Here is a 25,152-nt window from a genome sequence, read left to right on the forward strand (position 1 = left end):
CAGCCTTCCCTATCACATGTCACTTTCATCTTGGTTTACTCTCCACATGCAATGTGCAGTACTGCATCTCTTATTCTGAAACCCCTCCCCATTCTTCCCTAAGTGGCTATTGCCAGGTGTTTTGTCATAGCAATGAGAAGAATTTGTTTTCAGGGACACTGAAGCCGGGAATGGGGAGGGAGGGCTGGTGAGGGAAAGAATGGGGAGATTGGAGGAGAAGGAGCAGGCTTTCATAGAGTCACCAAGAACTCCTGATCTTGGCATTTGTGCCACAGATCCATGGGGGTGATATGGAAACTAAAGAGTTCAGCCACACATGAAGCTAGAAATTAATGTAAAGAGGACAGGCAAGTGAGTTGAAGGCTGGGGAGTTGGGGGAGAAGGAAAGAGAAACCCATGACCTAGAGATCACACATTTGCATGTGGGCAGGATTCCCTCACTTTCTGGATTAAGAGTCGCATCTTGTTATGGGTGAACAGCACATGGGTGAGGGGAAGGAACACATACATTGTCAGTGTTTGGATGATTTTAGGTATCCCCTTCCAGCACTCAAACCCCAACCGTTGTGTGGTGGCTTCACATCTTTCCCAGATGTTTTCATGTCTTCAGAGGAATGAATTGTTTGTCTCCAGGGCTGAGGGGTGGTAAGGCAAGAAGAGAGAATGGACCAAGGGTGTTAGTTATCCTTCTTTAGGCTTCCTCACAGGCTGCTGTGAGCAGGGAATAGGTTTGAGCTTATTTCTGTGCTAGAGTTGAGAGCTCATGTTTTGCTTACTCAGTCAGCTTCCCACTGCCAGGAAGGTGCTAAACAGCAGAAGTTCATCATCCCCCCCCCCTTTCCCTTTGTCCTTGGTATTCTCCAACTCCAGCGGGGAGCTAATACTTACCTGCAGCACTAGCTGTGGGGCTGTGGGAGGTGACAGCTGGAGGAGATTTTCTTCTCCCTTCCTCCTCTACCGTTCTTTCCCTAGAGGGCTAAAAATGGGAACTGTAATTTTCATGGCTGTCTGGCTGAGACTTTCAAAGTTGCTGCAAAGAGGTAAGGGGTCTTGGGATAGCTTCTCTATTGGAAGACCATGTTTTTGTTTGTTTGGACTGTAATAATAATAATAATAATCTACCAACTGGGTAGCTTGTGAAAACAGATATTTATTTCTTATAGTCCAGAGGTTGGAAAGTTGAAGACAAATCTCACCTCAGCTAGGGTGATGATTCAAAAAGCCTGTGTCACTGGAGTCCCCTGCATGACTTACACACAGCTACACCACTGAAGAATATCCTCTTTACTAGCACTGGTCATTGCTTGTATAACTTTGGGGAAGAGCCTGCTGAGCCTTATAAATTTTGTGCTTATTTCATGGGTCTCCCATGACATATGGAGGAATCAAGTATGCAAATAGACCCTCCCTCCTAATGCTGTCAATTTGGGAGCTGAGGATTTTATCGCATGGATTTGTGGGTGCATAGATGTAACAATATGAAAGAAGATGAAGTTGGTGAGAAGATAGCTTAGAGATAAGGGCAACTAGTGGATAGTGCTGGAAGGAAAGAGGCTGTCATGGAAGCCATGTTTTCCTCACAAGTTGTGCGACTTTAGTGGTGGAATCTGGAGGATATGGTCTGAGGTATTGGTGTAGCTGGTTTTCCTTGGTGTTAGCTAATACAATCAACTTATACAAGAGAGCTCTCACAGGTTTCATGTTGCAATGGTACAGTATGCAAGATTGCACCATAGTTCCTCCCTTTCTGCTGGAAGTATTATAGAGGGCTAACATCTGCAAACTGTTCTGCCTCATTACTCACCAACCCACTCTACAGAAGCCAATAGACACAAGAAAAGGTTCAGGAACAGGAGAGAAGTTTGAGCTCAACATGGTATGTGAATGATAAAGAGAAGAGTCACTGGCATTCTTAAGCCCTTGCTGCATTCCCATTGTGGGTCAGGATCATCCCTCTCTAGGGAAGCTGAAGGAATTCAGCCTTGGGGTCATGCTGTGGAGACTGGGAGAGAGGGTGTTAAGCATCTCCATGCTGACTCCTGGTTTCTGGTCCTTTGTCCACATCTGTGAGGCAGTACCCACAGTGGTCAGAGGCCCTCCACTCACTCCTACATCTGCCTTTCTAGCAACTTCCTAAAAAGTCCATTCAGTTCTTCAAAATGCTGTTTTCAACTGTGTGCCATGATTTTCTCTTTCCATAATTTGTTCTCCAGTTGCTGTACTAGCTGTCAAGGGTCTCCAACAGGAGGGGAATGTCCTGCTAGCAGGCCACGAAGACCAGTGATCTCAGGCTAGTGCTATAAACCCGCTTTTCTGCTCATCTATTTATTTTACATTCTGGCCGAAGCCTCCCTCCTCCTCCCCCTTCCCAATACTTCCTCCCATCTACTCTGCTCCCCAACCCATTCCTCTTCTGTTGTCTCCATCCAGTAAAGGGTGGGTCTTCCATGAGTATCAATAAAATATGCCATATAAAGTTACAGTAAGATTAAGCACCTCCCAATGTATTAAGGTTGGGCAAGGTGATTCAGTATGAGGAATAGGGTCCCAAAAGCCAGTAGAAGAGTCAGAGACAGCCCTTGTTTCCACTGTTAGGAGTCCCACAAGAGGACCCAGTTACACAACTGTAACATATATGCAGAGGGCCTAGGTCAGTCCTGTGCAGGCTCCTAGGTTGTATGTTTAGTCTCTGTGAGCCCCTATGAGCCTAGATTAGTTGATTGTGTGAAGCTTCCCATGGCATCCTTGTCCCCTCTGACTCCTACACTCCTTCTCCTCCTCCACAGGATTCCAGAACTCGGCCTAATGTTTGGCAGATGTCTCTGCATCTGCCTCAATCAGTTGCTGGATGGCACCTCTCTGATGACGGTTGGGCCAGGCATCAATCTGGTCACAGGAGAAGGCCAGTTCAGGCTACTTATTTGGTATTTATACGAGTCTAAGCTGGGGTCCTCCCTGTAGACCCCTGGGAAACTCCCTCACTTCCAACCTCGAAATGCTACCCCCAGAAGTCCCCTTCAGCACTCTCCCCCTCTATGCCCCAACCCCAACCGGATCCCTCATGTTCCCATCCCACCAGCCTTCAGTCCCCTCACGAAATCTCTTCTATTCCTCCTTCCCAGGGAGATCTGGTCATCCCTCCATGAATCCTCCTTGTTATATCATCTCTCTGGGCCTGTGGATTGTAGCATAGTTATCCTGTATTTTACAGCTAATATCTGCTTATGAGTGAGTACATACCATGTTTGTCTTTCTCAGTCTGGGTTACCTCACTCAGGATGATTCTTTTCTAATTCCATTCATTTGCCTTCAGATTTCCTGGTGTCTTTGTTTTTAACAGCTGAGTAATATTCCATTGTGTAAATGTACCACGTTTTCTTTATACATTCCTTGATTGAAGGACATCCAGGTTGTCTCCAGGTGCTGGATATTACAAATAAAGCTTCTATGAACATAGTTGAGCAAGTGTCCTTATGGTATGATTGAGCATCCTTCAGGTATATGCCTAAGAGTGTAATTTCTGGGTCTTATGGTGGTTGGATTACAAGTTTTCTGAGGAATCCCATCACTGACTTCCAAAGTGGCTGTATGAGTTTGTACTTTCACCAGCAATGGAGGAGTGTTTCCCTTGCTCCACATCTTCTCCAGCATGAACTGTCGCTTGTGTTTTTTGTCTTAGCCATTCTGACAGGTGTACGATGGAATCTCAGAGCTGTTTTGATTTATATTTCCTGATGCTTAAGGATGTTGAACATCTTCTAAGTGATTCTTGGCCATTTGAGACTTCTTTTGTTGAGAATTCTCTATTTAGATCTGTACTCCATTTTTTAATTGGATCATTTAGTTTGTTGATAATCTAATTTCTTGAGTTCTTTTATATTTTGGAAATCAGCACCCCCCTGTCAGATATGGAGTTGGTGAAGATCTTTTCCCATTCTGTAGGCTTCTGCTAAACCTGCTTATTGTCCCCTCATCCCCAACTCTCTGAAGTTTCTACAACCTCTTGTGCCCAACTGAAGGCAAAAGTCAAGGAGGAGCCAGGATTAACATTTTCCTTTTATTCTGACTCTTTCAACAAAAACCTACCAAGATGTGGATGACCTTCATCTTGGTGGAGCTTTGTAAGAGCTGTGATGGGGGAATGAATTTCTCCAGAACAGAATGGGCTGACTTGGCCCACTCACAATTAACAAGACAAAAGAACAAAGGGAGAGACAGGATTTGGCTGTCATGTCCACAGCTGGGCTGGGGAAATAGTAAAGTGTTTACTTTGTAAGCACAAGGACCTGAGTTTGATACTCAGAACCCACATAACAAAGCTAGGCATGGTGGTACACATTAGTCATACCAGAACTGGGCACGAGGAGGCAGGCAGCTCCCTGGGTCTTACTGGCCAGCCTACCCTACTTGATGATTTCCAAGTCAAGGAAAGACCCTGTCTCAAAGTAGAAAAGGTGAATGGAATCTGAGGGATGGCACTTATGGTTTTCCTCTGACTTCCACACACATATATGTGCTCTTACAACATATGTGTGCATGCACGAACACACACACACACACACACACACACACACACACACACTTGCGCGGGCGCAGCTGTGTACACACACATTTCTAGAAAACATGAACCCAAGAAATCTGTGAGTTTAGCAGCCCCTAGCTGGGACTCTCCAAGCTCTAGAATAAAGACATTTTTGTACGGGGTCTTGACTTCACTTTTTGCAGGGAGTGGTTCTGTGTTTTTAGTGCCTTGAGTTACTGTAAATTGGCCTTTTCTGTCTTCATTTTGGATTTCCATTTAAATCACTTATTTATCCATCCATTACCCATTTATTTCACACATATAGAAATAATTAGTGTTTACCTTGGAGCTGCTGTATTGACAATGACCCATGAGATACTCAGGATCTCCTAAGGCCATGTGAAGTTGGAGGGGCTAGCTCTCTGAATAAGAATGTTGTGATCAATGGGAGGTCTGGGGTGGGGGTCAATCCTGTGCTGTGGTGGATTGCTCTGAGGTGCAGTTATCTTTTAACAGTGGCTGGCTGGTTCACACACAGGCTTATCTTCCTCCTCTGCTTTCTCTTCTCCCTCACTTCTATTTCTATGTGATGGCATACCCCAAGAAAAACATCCTCGCCCTTGCCCTAATCTCTGCTTCCTGGAGATCCCAGGCTAAACCAGAGATGAAGGAACCAGCTGACATTAGACAAATTTATATCTTATTCTGAGACTTAGGGAAGGTTTAGACTAGGGAATGCATGATTGGTTGTACTCTTTAAAAAGATGGCTGGGGAGTCAGGAGAACAGATTAAAGAGGAGCAGAGTGAGCAGTGAAAAGGCCATTATATCCTTTAGTCAACAGAGAGAGGAGTGGTCCCAATAGGAGCAGAAGCCCTGGAGTTCATGAATATGCATTTCTATGGCAAGGGTTAAGTCAAAGCTGCACTGAGAGAGGTTCTAGTTTCTGGGCTCTGTTGCTCTCAGCGGTGGTTCTGCATAGCAGCCTGGAATTCACTGCTATAGTTCAGCAGGATCCCAACTCAAATTTGCCCTGGCCCCTTTGTGCCTGTTCATCACAGCAAGACTCTGCCTTTGGGCACACTGCTGGGGACAACTGGAGAACTTCATAGTGACCCAAGTCTTACTCAAATTAGTGCCACTGTAGAGGAAGGTACGTAGGACCCTGCTCTTGCTTAGGGCACAGGAATCTTTTACCTTAATCTGTTTAATTCATTCCTTGAAAAGAAATACTGCTACCATGAATGAAAATGTATTTTGTTTAATAAGAACAGACTGGGTAATGGGTTCCAAAAGTCCTCAGTTTCAATTCCAACTTGACCATTTCCTAGGTGTCTAGTCTTGGTCTTGGTTTCTTATTTACAGTAAGGGATTAATAACATCAGCTTACTGGAGATCTCCTGAGAATTCAATTATTTTAGTGTAGAAAATGCCTGAGTCATGCTCTTCTGCTCTTTTACTGCACCCATAATAAATCAAACTGTAGAAAGGTCAAGTTCAGTGTCCACTGACTGAAGGGCTCTCAATCTTGGCCCTTGTTTAGCTGACCATCTTCTAGACTTAAGCCTGTAGATTCTAGAGTTTATACCATTAAATAACTGTACAAAATAGTCCCGTGGAATCACTCAGGAGTCTGGAGTTGACCCTGTCATTTGGAGAGACTCAGGGAAACACCCACCTGTGTATACCATAATGGTATCTCTCTGACATAGTTTGAGGATAATGTCGTTCAGACAATTCTGTAGATGGAAGATTCTAATACCTAAGGCACTGTATCTTCCCATCTTTTAATCAGACTCTAAGAATAGTTCTTTTTGGTGCTGTCTTCACTTACTCAATTACAAGCAACACCAGTTCCTGCAGAATAAGCATGCATCTCTGAGGGTGGCTTATGTGAACTACTCATATGACCCTTAGACCCATCTGTCTTAGTGAGGGTTTCTATTGCTGTGAAAAGATACCATGACCATGGCAACTCTTATAAAGGAAAACATTAAATTGGGGGTGACTTACAGTTTCAGAGGTTTAGTCCATTATCATCATAACATGGCAGCATGCAATCAAACATGGTGCTGGAGAAGGAGCTAAGAGTTCTACATCTTGATCTGTAGGCAGCAAGAGTCTGCCACACTGGGTGTGGCTTAGGCATATGTGAGATCTCGAAGCCCACCTTCAGAGTAACACACTTCCTCTAACAAGGCTACACTTCCTAATAGTACCACTCCCTATGGGTCAAGCATTCAAGCACATGAGTCCATGGGGGCCATAACCATTCACATCACCATACCATCTTATATTTAATTTTGTTTTGAAAGTACAAAACTATTTTATTGATTGTAGAAGATATAGAAAAGCTTTTAGAAGAAAATTAAAATGACCTATAGTCCCATAAATCATTTGGGTAAATGTTCTCCTAGGTTCCTCCCTGTCTGTATACACATATGCATGCTCACAAGCATACGACTAACAAATGGTTTATCATCCAAAGTGGGGATTATGATGTGTAAATCTTGTTATATGACTTGCTTCACAGATTAATAATGCATTGTGAGTAGTGCCCTAGGTCATAAAGTATTATTTGGCCATATGACTTTTCATAATTGCAGACATTCTATTGAGTGACGATTATAGTCTGTTGGCCAGTTCTTCATTGTCAGTCACTTAGCACAACAATAAAAATAAATCCTGTTTTTTCTTTTTTGAGACAGGGTTTCTATGTACTGCTCTTTTAAAAAAATATTCAAATAGCAGCCTAATGACCAACTTTATAAATCATCTTTGTCAACAAGTCTGGGAATCTCTTAAGAACAAATTCTCAAAACTGAAGCATTTAAAGCCTAGGCTGTATACATATTTATGACTCCTGAGATACACTGACCGATCTTCCTCGGGTATGTGTGTAGTAATTATATGTCCACCAGTAGTGGATAAAGTTGTCTTTTCAATTCTGGGAATGCCAATTAGTTGCTTCTGAATTTCTTTTGAACACTTATTATAACTATCTTTTTAAATATCTAATATGGAAAGATGGGATACCTGTGTGTGAGTACCAACATTAAGTAGATAATATTTTTCATACTTGCTTTATCTCTTTTTAAAGGAACAAACCATTATAGATACATTTACATTCTATTCCTCACTCCAGAGTCTCCAATTCTCAAAAATTGGTATTTTCTGGACTCCAGACTGACAGTGGGGAGGCCAGCATGGGACTGATCTGGACCCCCCAAATGTGAGTGTCAACGAGAAGGCCTGGGCAACCTATGGGGCCCTGAGCTGTGGATCAGTGTCTATCCCTGATATACAAACAATCTTCGTGTGCCTATAGCACAAAGAGGGAATGCTCTCTCAGCCTGGACTCTTAGGGGAGTGCCTGGACTCTACCCAGAGTAAAATGACAGACTCTGATATCCCCTATGTGGAAGGATTTGGCAATAGGGTGGGAGGGGGGGGAAGGGGAGTGCGGGAGGAGGGGAGGGAGAGGGAACTGGGATTGACATGTAAAACAAGCTATTTAAAATTTTAAAAAATTGGTATTTTCATACTATGTGTATTTTAGTAATTTTGCTGCATGTACATGTATTAATAACATATATATGCACATATATATGAGTTTCTTTGTGAGTTTTAAATAAATGATACATGGGATGCATCCTTTTGATGCAAAGTGAACATTTATTTTAAAGATTTACTGGTATCATTACATGCATACTTAGGTCATTATCTTACTGTCTATATGATACACCACTGTATAAATAAATTGCTGGACCTAACTTAATTTATTTCCTCCAATGCTGGTGATCCTGACTCCCCCTTTCTGTTATTACAGATAATGTTAAACTGATGGGCCTTGTTTGTGTTTCCTTGGGCACAGTGTGGGAGTTTGCTCTACAGGAGACGCTAAGAGAGGAATTGTTGAGCTTGGGAATGTGTGTCTTCAGCTTTGTCGTCACGTTGCTTTTTAAAGTGAGTGGCTGTCATTTTAATTTCACCATGTGCAGAGCTCCCGATTCTGCGCATCGTCAACAATCGAGATGATTGTAGTTATTAAAATGTGTCAATTTGATACGTGTGAAGTGGAATCCAATTATTATAGTAATTGAATGTTCTCTGATTACTGATAAAATTGAGCAATTAATAGAAGTTAATTGGCAATATGAGTTTCTTCTTATGTGAATTGTGGATTTATATTCTTTGCTTATATTCTGTGTTTCTAGAAGGTGATTTATGTTTTTTATGATTTGTGATAATTACATGTGTTCTATATATGACTTGTAGGTTGTATATTCTCTCCCCCATTACTTGTCTTTTCCACTCTGCCAATGGTGCTTTTTGTCATACAGAGCTGTTCATTTTAGTGGATAAGATTTAACTGTTTTTGCCATTATGAGTTTTGTTTATTGTGTCTCATTTAAAAATTCCTTCTACACACTGACATTAAAAAGAAGTCATTTGCATTTTTAAACTGCAAGTTTTTACAGTTTTGTTTCTTACATTTGTCTCTTCTATCTGAAATTAATTTTTGTATACAGTGTGAGCTAGTAGGGTCTACTTTGACTCTCCCAAGCCCACTCTATGCTTAGTCCTTTGACCAATATTATTTGATGATGAGGTAATTCTTTCCCACAATTTCTGGGCATCTTATTTAGCCTCTACAGGTCTTCATATCCCCTCTACACATGTCTTACTAATTGAATTTTTATAAAAACATAAATTTGATATGTTTAGAATAAATTTTCTCTATACCCCTGCCAAATAGTCTTGGTGACTGGAGCTTTAGTCATCCCTTGGGTTTTGTATCCTCTTGTCACTTTTTGTTTTGATTATAATTGAGTGGACTTATTGGTTAATTTGGGGAAGAACTGTCATGCCATTTAGGTTTTTTCCATCCCTGAGTATGATATAGTTCTTGGGTTTTGTATCCTCTTGTCACTTTTTGTTTTGATTATAATTGAGTGGACTTATTGGTTAATTTGGGGAAGAACTGTCATGCCATTTAGGTTTTTTCCATCCCTGAGTATGATATAGTTCTTTCTATGCTTAGAACTTCTGTGATGTCCCTTAAATCATTCCCTCCTACTATCCTCACAAATTTTTATTAGATTTGCTTTTAGGTACCATATGACTTTGTATCTTCTACATGACTTTTTTTTTATTTGAGACAGGGTCTAATAGACTAGGCTGTTTTCAAACTCACAAAGATTAACCTGCCTCTGCCTCCTGGGTTCTGGGATTAAAGGTGTGTGCCACCACACCTGGCAAGAATCTACATGACATCTTTTAATAAGTGTGTTTTCTGAATTCATTGTTGGAGATACATTAGCACTTGTGTTTTTGTACATTAGTCTTCAGCATCCTTATAGAACTTTCTTATTACTTGGAATGACTTTTTTCAATGTGTGTAAACTGTGTGTGTGTGTGTGTATGTGTGTGTGTGTGTGTGTGTGTGTGTGTGAGAGAGAGAGAGAGAGAGAGAGAGAGAGAGAGGCCAGAGGAGGACAGCAACTGTCCAGCTCTATTAGTCTCTGCCTTATTCCCTTGAAAAGGGTCTCTCACTGAAACTTCAGTTCAGCTGGCAGCCAGAAACCCTCTGTAATCCTCTTATCAGACAATACTGCATTTATGGGGTGTAACCAACCATGTTTGGCTTTTTTATGTAGGTTCTGGGCATTTGAGTTCATGTCCTAATACTTGTGCAGCGAGTGATATTACCCATTGAGCTATCTGGCTAGCACCTATTCCTTTTATAATCCATGTGCCTTTATCTATTTTTCTTCATTTATTACATGGACTAGTGTTTCAATTTCAATAAAATATAGAGTTCTAGTGGGTATCTCAGCCATGTGATACTAAACTTGAAGGATGTGCTTTGATTTCGAGTGTGTGTTCCTTCTGAGTAATACACCACCGCTGACTATTGTGTCACGATTGTTTGGTGATTCAGCTCCATTTTGTATGTGTATTCATGGATTATATGTTATATATTGATGTAGATGAATTTTAAATTGGTTTTCATATTCACCAACATCTTACCTCATCATGACTTTTTTTGGCTTCCATTCCTTTTTTTTTAATATTTACTTCTTGAAGAATATTTTATATTCCTACTCGATCTGAACTGGCATGAAAATCTCTTACTATTTTTTTCAGTAAAAGTATTTATTTCAACACAAATTTTGAATGGAAGTTTAGCTGAGTGCTTTCAGTACTTGACTATATGTTATTTGTTTACTTTCTGCCCCCTTGTTACAGTTGATCATTTAGTTGCTCTTCCTTAAGGGTATTCTGTCTTCTTCCAGGATGTTTTTAAGATTTTTTCCCTTTATACTTTTGGATCTTTTCATAGTTTGCTTGATTCCATATAGGTTGGATTTATTTATATTCATCCTGCTTAGAATTCACTGAAATTACTGATATGTAGCTTTCTTTCATCTATTGGACATTTTGTCCTGTACTCTTCCAGTTCTCTATTCCTCTCTTCTCTTTTTTGCAAATCCTATCAGGTATATCTTGAATCATTTCCTGTTGTCTTTCATGCTTCAGAACATTAACCAGGAATCCTTTTCTTTTTTTTTATCTTCCAGTTTAAATTTAGATAAGAAACAAGGTTGCTTCACAAGTCAGTTCCAGGTCCCTCTCCCTTTGCCTCCCCTCCTCCCGTGCCCTCCCCCCAACACCCCCCCCCCCGTTATCCCCTCATTCCCCCAGGGAGGGTGAGGCCCTCCATGGGGGTTTCCATAGTCTGTCATTTCATATAGGGCAGTGCCTAGACCCTTCCCCAAGAGTTCAGGGTGAGAGTGCACCTCACATTGTTCTATGGGAGTCCAAAGTCCGTGTGTATACTTGGGATGGGTACTGATCTGCTGCCCAAGGCTCAATAGATTACCTAGGCCTCCTCACTGACACCCACATTCAGGGGGTCTTGATCAGTCCCATGCTGGATTCCCAGGCTGATGCCTGGGATTCAAGAGTTAACCTTTGTCTGGTCAGCTGTTTCTGGGGGTTAAACCAGCCCAGTCTTAATCCCTTTGATCATCAGTCTTCCCTCTCTGTTACTGAGCTGAACTCAAGGAATCCTTTTCTTTATCTCTTTGGGAAACATAATGGGGGGGCGGGTTCCTTATGTCTCCTTCATCCTGAGGTATGGAATCCTCTACAGGGCTATGAGTCTGTCTGAAAACCAGAGGCACAAGTTTGAGTTTGCTCCAATTCTCACAGACTGTGATTTCCCACATGTGAGGTAAGAAATGCAAGGAATGAGGTCCACTGGGACTCTGCATCTCTTGGTTACAATGACGGTTAGGATGTCAGCCCTGGGATCACGAGAAATTCACTTAATTACATTGGTGGTCTCAATCAAGGGTGATTTTACTCCCCTCAATGGATATCTTTAAATGTAACAACTGAGAAGAATGTCACCTAGCACCTAGTGACTAGAGGTCAGAAATGCTATTCAACATCATACAACACAGAGATCTATTTGAAAAGAATGATCAGAAATTCAGAGAATGAGGGGTTGGAGAAACCCTGCTGTGTATGTCTTTCTCATCTGTGAAGTGGGGGATTATAGGGTAGACTGATACAGCAATATTAGGCAAATTTTATATTCCAATTACCCTTATATCTAACATAGAGCACATCTGCCTTTCTCTTTGACTCTCTGTCTCTGAATCTCTCTCTCTGTCTCTGTCTCTCTCTGTCTCTGTCTCTGTCTCTGTCTCTCTCTCTCTCTCTCTCTCTCTCTCTCTGTCTGTCTGTCTGTCTGTCTGTCTCTCTCCCCATGGGAATAATATGGAATGAATTGAGATCATCTCTATCTTCTATATCTTCACTCAAAAATCAAAATCTTAAGATTTCGTTCTCTGCATGTTTATGGTGACCATGGTATCTGCCTCCCTGAAGTGGATCATTTGTCTTGCCATGTATTTGCAAACTGCTCTTGTGCTTGTGAAGGGAGCATTGGAGACAATCTTCCTCGAGCTGAACAGATTATTTCCAGATCAGGTTCATCACTTCCAGCTTCTACCAGAGCACTTTCCCAACCCAGCACAGATCCCTTTAAGTCCATGTTTTGCTTGTGTTGCCGTTCATCTATTCATGCTTTCGTGTATGTATTTAGTAAATATGCAAGGATATACAACACATGGTGCAGTGGAGTATATGTTATAGAGAATGCAAAGATGAATCTATGTAACATAGAGGAAGATATGTTAACATGACAGTGTTGGGTATAGCATGATATAAAGTGCCAGACGTACTTAGAGGAGTATGAAGTCATTTTTGTCATATGATCACAGAATGGGTCATAGAAGAGGTGAATCTGAGTCGTGCTTTTAAGCATAAATAGACCTTTGACTGGTTGCTATGAGGGTAAGTGGAAAGAAGGGAAAAGAAAAAATGAGAAATGACATGCAATGGAAAAACTCAGGGCATTTGGGGAATGGTGGCAGTTACACTTCACTAGAGCACCGATAGGAGATATTGATCTGACTATAATGGGGCAGTAATACAGGCTTGGATTCAATGATACTCGTGTTTGGATTATCTTAACTTTATAAAGATTTTGTTGCTGTATATGATGGACATGAGAATTCCATCCATTCATTCATCCACTTCAAAAACAAATTTGCTTAGTAATTCTTTTTCCATATACTATTCTAGATGCTGGGATAGAACACTGAGGAATTTCCCGGATCTTATTGCACTCAGGGTAGGAGTAAGTCACAGCTGAGCTAAGCAGTGAATTTTCATAGAACCTAGAAGAGGACTTTCTGGCCACAGAGATAATAGTACAAATGGAAAAGGAAGGGAGACTATGGAGAAAAGGTAGCATTAGGTAATGATTGGTGTGACGTGGCGTCAAATATGCAAAGTGTCATGCTCCACTGAGCGGGAGGTTGTGAAGTTAGCTGTAAACAGAACCACTTGAGGAGCTGGTGTAGAGGGAAAGATGATGAATTTGTTCTAAACCAGTTGATTCATGATGCTGTCAGGCCTCCCAGGTGTCCATCTGAGCAATTGTAAATAGTACCAGTCTTCAAAAAGAACAGGGCTAGAGATAAAATGTTGGGCACTTTCAGATAGTGGCTTTAGAGGAAGTCATTAGGATGAATGAGATCACATCATGAGCCCTCCCTGCCCTCTGCAATGGGACTTATGGGATCTGTACATTTAGGAGGCAGAAGCAGAAGTGAGGGTAAAGGGGCAGTTAGAAAGGTGAGGTCTGAGTTTGGAAATTTTCCCCAAGGGAGCAGGGAGGTAAGGGGATGTAGTCTTGCCAAGTCCTGCATGTGTAGGCGTATGTGCATGTCTTAATAACCCTCAGAAAACACACTTTTAAAAGTCCATCAGCTGTATTCAGCCTTGAGTCCACTTGGCCTATCTGGTTATCACCTGTTAGTGCTTCAGCAGGAAGGGTGAGAAGGCAAAGGTACTTTCTTGTGGGACATTCTTCTTGTCTTGTGGGACATAGAGTGCTAAGGTTTGGCTCAGTAAGCATGCTGCTTGATGTAGTTTGTAATAGGTTCCTGGAAAACTGTGACAACAACAGAGCTTTAGAAACTGTAAGTATTTGTTTTGGAAGTTACACCGCCAAGGGGAAGACTTGGAGAGGGACTGTAACTGTCTACAGCAAGGCTGATTGTGGCTCTGTGAAGATGTCTAGCTCATGCAAAGCTAGTTTCCAGGTAAAGAGACTTTTCATCTTTCTTCCTTTGTCTACCGTTGGGGAGAAGACTCGGTGTCTACTGGTCCTCATTTACTCCTGAGTGCAAGCTCTTCTTCCCCAATCCGTTGAGGGGTTATTCTTGTCTAGCGACAAGTTTTAGGCCATACTTGCACCTTCAGCTTCTCTCTTGTAAGAAGGCTGTCTCAGATCTTCAGACTTGGCAGCCAGTGCCTTTTCCCACTGCCTCTTATCAGCCCAGGTTCCATTTCTTAATATTGTTGTAGTGGTGGATTACATTTCAGCCTAAAATTTGGAGGGGACACAGACATCCAGGTATAGTGGTGTGATGAGGACTCTGGCATGTGGCAGGTTTAGGTGTCAATTTCAAATCTGTGCTATGTGACTTTAGAGGCTTGATTTCATTGATCCTGATTTGTCTCATATAAGATATGTAGTTAGTATAAGCCACACCTACCTCATGGGCTCCTCTTATAGGTCAAGCAAGGTGATGCATACATAGAACTTCTGTCTCCCACAAATGCTGGTTATTGATACTTGCTGCTTTAAGATGGTAAAAATTACCTAATTCTCTTTTTGTTGAGAGAAATTTCTTTTCCTTTCTATGAACTCTTTTTTAAAGCAAAGTCCAGTTATGGTAGCTCATGTCTATAATTCCAGTACTTGAGATGCTGAGACAGGGTTTACTGTGAGTTTCAGGTTAACCTGGATCACAGAGTGAGATTCTGTTTCCAAGACTAAATTACCAAGAAGATGCTTAGTTTGAAGAAAATTATAACTGGACACTTTTGTATCACTGGCCTTGCTCCCTGGACAAATGAGCATCTTGCAAACTTTACAATGTGACTCTAATTCCCCATTAGGGAGTAAAGAATTGTCTTTTGTCTTTGTCTGCAACACCTGGTGTGTGTCCCTGCAAATATAACAATAGTTTCACCTGCAGTGGTGTGGTCCTTTATAAATATTGCAACAATTTTGACATCACTCTATGAGAGGGATCTTTTATTCACCATAACTGGCACTGTCTTCACCTTGTATGTGCGAGTGTGTGTTTGTGTGTTGGTATGTGTGTGTGGGTGCATGTGCATACACATGTGTGTGTTTGAAGGATTGCTTCTTTTCTTTTAACACAAAAAAACTAAAGTTTCAAAGCAGGTGGGGTGTGGGTTAAACACCATTCTAAATGGCAGGCCTGCTGTTTGTGGGGAGGAAGAGTGGACTGAAAGTTTAAAAATAACCTGAACATTATAGACTCCTGTGAATTCTACAGCCCAGAGCACTGTGAGTCTGTGGGTGTTTTACCTGCTGGAGTGCAGGCAGGAAAACACGTTGAGAGGCAGGAGGATTTAAATTTGCTGGATCCTTTCATGGCATGCGTTGGCAGTAGAAGTAAGTGTTCATGAAAAAGTTGAAGCCATCCTTAATGTTCAGGATCCATATTCCTCAGAGTTGGTGCTGGTGCCATCTCTGGATTTTCTGAAAACACAGTTCTGGGTCACACTGAGATTTACTGGCAGCAGACCCGTAAGTAGACCCTTGCTTTCTGCTACTGAGCACTGTCCCCTTTCCCTCCCTGACTTCACTCCTTCATTGACCCTTCTGGAATTTGGACGGTAGCCTTTCCAGAAGAACTACGGGATTGTTCCACAGAAAGTTCAGAGGTTGGTGCATTTCAGATAAATTTGGCCGTTCATTGACAGACAAGTCAGTACATGCAAAACCATACTCAGCAGGAGTCGGTGTGGGCAACAGCTTTACTTTTGTGGTTTGAAGAGTTTTGAGGAGTTGAAGCAGATTTTGAACCAGGACTCAGGTTGGCATGACAAATGTCCCTCTGAAGACTGCAATGAGAAAACCATAAATGAAATGGAAAATGTGCAGGAGTGCAGCTTGAGGGTTGGTCAGAGCATTTGGTTGCCCTGGGATTGTGAGGCCATTGTGTACAAGCGTTTACAAACAGAACTGGACTGAACTGTAAATCTCCTAACAGTGTCATGCGTTTCAATGACTTGGTCCTGAGGACTGTCAGCACTGCCTAGAGAGGTTGGACATGTTTTCTACCCTTGGAATTGTAGAATCATAATGGGATAAAGTGATTCACTCCTATCTCTGTTGATGTCAGTCAGAGACCTTACAGGGGTTAAGGCAATGGGTTTAGAGTTAGGTAAACCTAGGGTTGACTTTCTATGTCATTAACCATCTATCTGACTTTAAAGAAAATTATTTGATCTCTTTTAGGTCTTGCTTTTCTTGTTTATAAAATGGGGATTATAATAGTACCTACCCCATGGGGTTATGCTGAGAAATAAGGAAAGTGAAGAGCATTTAATATTTATTACAATTATTATAAACCTATATGCTGTAATTTTTCATTATTTAAAAATTGTGTGTACATTAGTGTATGCTAGTTATGTAAATAATATATTTCATTATGACATTTCCTTTCTGTTTTAGTGTGTGTGTGTGTGTGTGTGTGTGTGTGTGTGTGTGTGTGTGTGTATGTGTGTGTGTGTATGTGCAGGTCAGAGTACAACTTGCAAGAGTTAGTTCTCTCTTTTTACTATGTGGGTCTCACAGATCAAACTCAGGTTATCTGGCTTGGTGATGTATGTACCTGCTGAGCCCTCTTGCCAGTCCCCCATTGTTTTGTAATCACAGTCTCACTATATAGTTATGATTGGCCTTGAACTTGCATCATTACTTCCCTGGCCTTCTAAGTGCTGTGACATCACACTCAGGTTTCATTATGACATTTTACATATTCATATAACATTAATTTTAGTTTCTTTGATACATGCCCATGTTTTTTTTAATAGCCCTGAAATTTGCCACATGAAGTTGTGATTTATTGGGGAATAAAGGGAAAATAGCATACCTGGGAGTTTGGGATTATTGTATCAATCATTGACTATATATGGCATATTATTTAGAATAATGTGACTGGGACAAAATTGGTTATGTTAAAAACAAAGCAAGCAAACCAAGTCTTTTAGAGACAGTGTGGTCTTATGAGTGTGTCCATGTATGTGTCCAAGTAATTGGATGGCTAAGGGTCTTAAAATGGAATATTTCAGAAATTCTTGTTTGATTGGGAGTTGGTTTTCCACACTTCCCGATTTAATTAATCAATCAGCTATCTTTTTTCAGCATTAGGCATTGTATTGAGGGTCTCCCACATGCTAGGTGAGTGCTCTCCCACTCAGCCTCACTCCCAGTCCTCCTTTTTACTTATTCTTTTGAATATCTTAAGAAAGCCTGTCATTCTTCTCATTTGAAAGTACTGAATTAAGCCTGTCTGAAAGCTCTCAACAGCATAAAAGAATCACTTGCATGTCTGTACACCTGAGTGGCAGATCAAATCAGAGCTGAATCTAGGGTGGTATATATATATATTTAGGGCAGGAGTAATATTTTGTTTGCTTGTTTGATTTTTGCATCCGGGGCAGGGATGCCTTTTGTCATGTAATTCTTTATCCAAGAAAGAGGTGTGATGATGATGCTTTTTTTTTGTAGAGATAAAAAAATAGAGCCAATTAAGACTTTCTTTTTTATTTTTGAGGCTAACTTTTATTCTGTTTTTCATTTTCTGAAAATACTGTTTATGTGGGGATCTTAGTGTCTTCTTTTAACAGTCCATTCCCCCAAATACTATTTCGGTCCTGTCCTGGACCATGAATTCTCTAACTTTATGACTGTTTAATAAAAAGGATGAAGCTGTCATGGTGCTGGGATTCTGTGAATCAGAAGAGTTAAGCACCCCTTCTTAATATAAAGGAGGAGGTGAACATTACACTACAAGCAGATCAAAACCAGACCTGGAGTATGTAAGAAGGGCAGCGGTAGAGGGGCCAGATACCTGATTGCTAAATAACCAGGCATCTATCTTTTTTTCCCCCAAAATAAGTTGCAAAAAGTCCATTCATTCATTTGACTAGGTACTTTGCAAAGGCTTGCTATGAAGATAAACATGCAGGTACCCTAAGTAAAAACACAAAGGAGATAAAGCTCTTTGTTCGGGAAACGGGTCATGGATCTGGTGGGACTGTGAAAGACACATGGAAATGAAACTAAATGGACTGATGGTTGGAGCTGGAGAGGTAAAAAAAGAGGAGGGACATTTCAGATCTGTCTCAGACAGGTGCTAAATGATCAGAGGCAATAGTGGGTACAACATTTGTTATAACTGTCATTGCAGCGGAACATGATGCTCTAGGTCCTTGCATGGGAAAGATTCAGGTTTTCTTGAATTGGTGGGCTAAAGAGTTTGGTTATTTTATAGGCATTGGAGAGTCACTAAAGTTAAATGATTGACAGGGACAGTGACATCCAGAGATAAAAACTGTACCTTTGGGAAGGAGAATGTGGTTTTGAATGCATATTGAACTTGGGATGATTAGAGATATGCCTTATTTCATTGGAAGTTGCAAGCTGAGGGGTAGATAGCTGTGAGGATGCAAGAAGCCAAAGGGAAGATGCTGGGCCGGGAGGCTCGTGGAGTGCTCCACACGGTGAAGTGAGAGCAGTGAAAGGAGTCCGAGATGGCAAGAGAGAGAAACTGGGAGGTGAAGATGAGGGGTGGTTCTCAGGGAACAAGAGGAAGCCTAGTATGTCAAATGATGCAGACTTGCGGGAAAAGGAGACTTGAACTTGCTGCACCAGCCTAGGTCATTTGAGAAAGCATAGTGCAGTTTTCGGAGCGTGGAAGAGTCATGGCCAGCAAATGTCCTTCCCAGGTGTACATTTCAAAGCTAGCCCTGAGTCCATGTCATATGGGGATGCCTTATTCACTCTGATTCTTTTATACCAAGTGGGTGTAACCAGTAGGAGAGAGTGGGAGAGACGGGGTGTGGTGATGGACAGGCGTAATCTGCTGTTGAGCCCCACCAAGGGGGCGCTGAGACAAGCACGGTTGGTGAGTATTAGAAATTGGTTCTTTTCTCTGAGCCTCAGGGTTCTCCCAAGGCTTTGCTTCAGCAGTGAGCTGCTTTCTTTGCAAGAGAATCTTGCAGTGAGGAGAGCTCGAGGAGCGTGGCAGGTGCAGCGTCCACTCCGAACCGTTTTCTCCTAGGCAGTCCCTTACTTGTTCCAGTTTCTAGCCCGAGACCTGACACCCAGACAGTGCTCAGTGTGTATTTGCTGAATGGATGAATCAATCTAAGCCCAAGTAGGCTGAGCGAGTTTTGCAGAATGTGGGCTGCGTTGCATTTCCTGAGTCAAGAGACCACGTGGGGGCGAGTGAGTGGGCTGCTTCCGGTAGTTGTTCCTACTCTCGGATCACCCTCATTAGCAGGAGAGAGGAGCTCTGCTGAGTCTCCAGCTTAATGTGACTTTGGCAGAGAAGTACAGTGCACCCCTAGGTAGGGAGGCGAGGTGTGCTGTGATAGTGAAGAGATAATTTCTTTCCCAAGGCTCTTAACCTCCCCCACTGACCTTCCCAATGAGAGCTAATATCTAGTAGGTTCGACATATTTCCTTTTCTGTTTTGTTCCATTCAGGTGGAAAAGAGATCTCATTTGATGGCAAAGAATGGATTGAAGAAGTAAGGCTGCATGTGATTCCAGACACAGGGGCAGGCAAATAGGAATGCGGACTGCTTTGTCAGTCCCGTGCATCTTGTATTGTAGTCTTCATCCTGAGCTCTTACAGGCTGCCCTTCCAGGTCAACAATGCTGGGTTCTCATGGATTTTCTCCTTTTCTGGTTGCGTCCCGCTGGAAGGACTGCTGTCTCCTCAGTCCTTCCCCAGGGCTTTCTTCCTGTGCACCCCATGTTCTGCTTCTAGGAGTGAGCACTTCGGGAATTAGTCTCCTCTGTTTCTCCTTTAAACTCTGTGTTCTGACTATGTCTAATTTATCTTTGAGACCCAGACGTGCAAGAAAAATACCTGGCACATGGAAAGGGCTTCATGAATATTTGTCAAGTGGGCTTATGAATTCATGAATTAGTAAACAAAGCACCCAGCTCTCTCAGGTACCACAGCCTTTGGATCCCTGAAACTGGCCTCTAATGATGTTCTTTTCTTTCCTCTTCATGCTGGTTATTGAGTCAAGGGCCATGTACATACTACAAAAAACATTCTACCACAGAGCTGCCTCCCCAGCTTTGCTTTTCTGAGATATGTCTCACTATGTATCCCAGTCTGACCTCAAAGTGGAAATCCTCATACCTCAACTTTCCTGAGTCGTGGTATATACCACCATGCTTAGCTTCATTCCTTATTTTGACCATATCTTAGGGACTTGCATGTTTCTGTTCCTCTATCTACTCATAGCCCCCAAACCAAAGCCATCCAAGTTAGTTACAAGGTGCCTTCTGTGTGTTACCCCAGCCACAGTGCCATAGATAAAATGTGGGAAAAGCGCTTACACAGCACTTACGGCGTGACAGGTGCTGCTCTAAGAGCTATACACGTATCAACCAACAATCTTTCATTACAGACCAGTGGTGTAGTGGGGGATATATTCTTATTTAATCCTCTGGAAGACTCTCAAACTTAAGGTCATGCCTTACTTCTGCAAGACTAAGATCATGTCTATGACCTGACTGTTAAGCAAGGAAGACATTGTCATACACTACTTTAATAGTGGCCACTGCCATAAGGAATCTAAGCTTATAATCAGGAGATGTGACTGCCATTTCTTAGCTCTGTGCCATTGGAGAGGTCCTTTACTCTCCATGCCTCAGATAACAAATAAAATTTGTCTCACATCCCTGCAGCAAAGAAACAATAAGGCACCCTTAGCACTGTTGTTACTGAAGAGATGTTGAGTTGCCATCAAGGGCTGGGTTCAAAAATTCCTTCGGGTAAATTTTCAGCTGTTTGATTGATTGATAGGTTTTGGTGTTCTGCGGTTTCTCAAGCCTAGGTTTGAGAGATGATGGTTCCAGGGCTGGACATTATTATATAAGGATGTGACGCTACATTTTTCACCCGAGTCAAGGCTGTGTGAGGCTGTGTGGTGCTGTGAATGCCAGAAACCTCCTGAGATGTCTGCATTGCCATCCTGCTCTTCTGCTCTGCTCTGCATTTGCACATGGTTTCCTGCCAACTTTTTCTTAAGAACCCACTCCCAAATCCTCTCTGCATTATGTTCCTTAGAGCACTGTTTTGCATAAGAGTCTATTTCTTGGAAAAGCTCAATAAGGGAAAAATAGAATAAAGGGGGCTCTGATAGTTTAAGCATACGCTATCTGAGTGCAATTGGCAAGTCAGAGTAAAGCTCAGGGCTAGGGGGAGTGGTACATGCCTTTAGCCAAGGCCCAGGGTTTCAGCCTCCTTGGTGATGGACTAAGATCTTATACGAAGATGGCCCAAAGCCTGTGAAGTCTGGAAAGCTCTTTATGAATGAGTAGAATAGATTCTGTACTCTGGCCACTCGTGTATGCCTTAGCATGAGCTCCCATGGCCTTCCTGGCCTGGGAACACTGTAGTGGTCTTGCTTACTTCCTTTTACACACAAGACTGAAAGGACTCTCCATTAGTCTTCCTCTATCTTTCCTGACCCTTGAATTGTTCACAGGAGTATTAGGGATAAAGGGTAAAGGTTTTGAAATTTAATAATATTCATATGACCAATAATCTGGGGAAGTTTTTTACTTGCCTCTTCTGCTCCCATTGATTCTAAACCCGAGGAACACAGTTTTCAGGGAAACATGCAGAACATTTGGCTGTCATATCTTAACCCCCCCCCCGCCCGCCTCACTGCCTGTCCATCTGTCTGTCTGTCAGTCCTTCCATCCATGCATGCGTGCATAGGCTTGAACTTCTTGGAAACTGTGAGATGAACTACTTTGTGTTGTGAAATTGAAGGTTTGGATCTCCAGAAAGTCTCACAGGGAGTGACATGAGGTTGGTGACTAGAGAGCAATTGTTAAGGATGTCTGGCCGCTCAAGCTAGTTAGTGCCTGGGGGTGCCGGGCTGCAAAGTACTTGTGCTCAGAGTGATGTCTCACAAGTGACCAGTAGATGGTGCTCTGACAACAGGGAAATAAGGCTTTTGTCTCTGAGTCTGAGAAAGTGGTTTTCAAACTGGTTTCCTGAGTTCTGATCAGCTACCCATGTCTTCACTTCCATTTGTGGGTCTTTAGGGAGCAGTCGAACCAGGGGAGAAACATGCTTACCAGATTTCCTTACTAGGATCACGATGGCAATGATCAGATTACTCTTGATGGCTCCCTTTAGTGTGGTGCCCAGAGCATTTAGACATGGATCAGATTCATCTTGAGGACAGGAGGCAGAACATTTCCATAGGCATCATTGTTTCTTCTCTTGATCATGTACAGTTTTTGATTCTGCAGCATGGCTATTAGAAATTGGAAATCAGAGCCATTAGACATTTACTCTCTGCCTCTTACTGGGTCTGAACCAATACATTCATATTTCTGAAGCTCTGATGTCTTGTGGGTTAAATTAGCATCCTAATGCGTTTTCTTCTTGGCTGACCTGGGAGGTCTTCAGTGGTGGCCCTCCATAGGGCTTATGTAAATTGATAACTACAGCAATCAATTATGTGATTTGATCTATAAAACTGTATCCATTTGGCAAGTTTCAAAGCAGGGAAGTAGAGAATATGAAGCCAGTATAGAAATCCATAGATCTCAAATCTATCAAAAGCTGCAACATCCAGGTTGGGGATGAAGACGGAGGGATGTGCCTTCCTCCAGCTTTGCTGCTCTTAAACCAAGCCACTTTCCAAAGCTATTGATGCAGTAATATTTTCCCTAGTCCTCTTGCTCCAAGAATTCCAGTGAACTCCCCTGTAGAGCCATTCCTATTCCCAAGGAACTCTCCCAGGCATTTATGAAGCCTGCCCCTTGGGAGTGCAGAAAAACTGGGCTCAGCCCCACTAAGTCCCAACACTGCTACGCATGTCGCCTTGCATACTCTGGGCTTCTAAAGAAGGGCAGCAGTCACAAGGAACTCAAGGTATGGTAGAAAAAGGAAACACTATCAGTACTACATCTCTGATTTGGGGGGGTAAAGAGATGAGTCAGGGGTCCTTAATTATCCACAAAAACACTGTTGGAGGATAAAAGGATAGTATGCTCTGTTTAACAAATAAATACAATGGAAGGCATGGCCAGGAAGGAAGGAAAAATGTGATGTCTTTACATGAAAGTGAGATTTTTAGTGCAGAGGCAGTAAAGCTACACAACCTCATTTAAGTTCTGAAAGATACATCATTTATGTCATCATCCATATGGCTCATTATTGAATCCCCAATGTCTAAAATAGTGTCTGTTGTGGGGGAATGCATGTGAAAATATTTGTTAAATGAATGATCGGCATGGCTTCTGTGCTATGCATTATGGGTCTCCTGGAAAGCCCCTGCTTTAGTCCCGTGAAGTTTACAGAGTCCCGAGACAGCCACTTGTGCCTAGTTGTAGGTGACTGTCCAGTCTTCATGGTCACTGCCCTTCACTTCTGCCTCCTATTAAGCTGGTCAGTAACAGGGGGAGCTGACACACCTCCAATAGTGATTTGGTCTGAAATGGGTTCCCCTGAATCCCAATGACAACATGGTGTTGCTAAGGGTAGTGGTACCCGCAAAGAGTGCTTGGGTTGAGATTATTTCTTTGCATTTCTTGTGCAGAGAGCCCTTTCCATCACACAGGCATGCACTTGTGACACTCAACACTCTCATACAATAGGCATGTGTCAATGCTCACTCACGTGGCGTTGCCCACACAGCCACGTACATGTAGGGGGATGCACATGCCTCACACTCAGACATCAACTCCCCTCTCGGCACTTAATTTCACACAGAGATACTGCCTTTCAGTCCCGGGACACCACACTCCCCCAGGACTTCCAACACCCGGGCTTTGGGCAGCCATTGCTCATGTCCTCGGCCACTCCATGCTCTCATCTCTTCCACTACTCACTTCCGGAGAACATGGATACAAATAAGTGTTGTTGCCAACGGTGGGGGATAAACCTAGCAAAGTATACTCCAGCTGGTGTAGCCAATGGGAGGAGACAGGAACAAACTTCCCCAATGGGTTTTCTGTGGGTAAGTACTAGGTTGCTAAACACAGAGCTTCTTTCTCTGGGGTTCCAAGCTTGTCCTTGCTACCTCCGCAGCTCAGGCACTCATTTTTTTCTTTCCGAATGGAGTAGATTTGAGAAAGTCAGTGGACTTTACTTGAAAGTAAAGTGTAGTGGTGGGTGGGAGAACCCCTTTGTTAGGATTTTGAGGGAGGTTTTGCTCAGGTTCACCGTCAAGGGACTGGATTTCCTGGGCCACCTGCCAGGAAATAAGGCACAGGGTTCTGTTAGAGTCCAACCTAGAAGGCTGCCTTGTAAGGTCCCTTAGGATAGACAGGGCAGAAGGTCCCAGAGAAGCAGATGCCACAGGGGCCAGAGCTCCTCTATGGCACCTATAGGATGTTAAGTGTGGGTTTAGGGAAAGTGCGCTATCTTTGCCCTGGGGATCCCTGCTGGTGGTAGTGGAGCCTAGAGTGACTACAAGGTCCTGGCAAAGGGTGTACAACGTCCCTACCCTCCAGTAGAGCAGCAGCGAGCAGGACACTATGCAGGGCATTGAAAAAGGCACAACACTGGGTACCTGTTCTGTGCCAATACCAAGGAGAGCGTTCCAGGACAGGTCCTTGATCTGTTGCAGAGATTCCGCAGGCACCACCAGCTGCAAACCGCATCTCTTCTGCATCAATGGGGGCAGGGAGGAGGTGACCCAACCTTGGACCCTTGCCTAGGTAGTCTCTGGTCAAATGAGTTTTGTATGCCAAACCAGTTTCACCACGCTGGACTCTCAGGGCCCCTCCCCCGCGTCCCTCTAGGATCCTTGGCCACCTTGCTGCGCTGCTGCGCTGTTGAGCTGCGCTCCTCGTCCTGCCTGTAAGCATCATCTCTGCTCCCTGTAGCCAGGCGGGCCGGGAGGAGGGAGAATTGGTCTTTGGTGAGGAAGTTCGGTTCATGGATAAGTC

The 25,152-nt window shown here is 42.8% G+C and overlaps 1 protein-coding gene across 6 annotated transcripts in view; it reads left to right on the forward strand.

Annotated features, from left to right (window-relative positions):
* Cacna1e (calcium voltage-gated channel subunit alpha1 E) overlaps positions 1-25,152 on the forward strand; it is a 450,477-nt gene that overhangs the window by 123,531 nt on the left and 301,794 nt on the right. The gene's annotated exons all lie outside the window — the stretch shown is intronic.

This window comes from Mesocricetus auratus, unplaced genomic scaffold (genome assembly GCF_017639785.1).
Source record: "Mesocricetus auratus isolate SY011 unplaced genomic scaffold, BCM_Maur_2.0 Super-Scaffold_100676, whole genome shotgun sequence".
In the NCBI taxonomy this organism is placed as follows: Eukaryota; Metazoa; Chordata; class Mammalia; order Rodentia; family Cricetidae; genus Mesocricetus; species Mesocricetus auratus.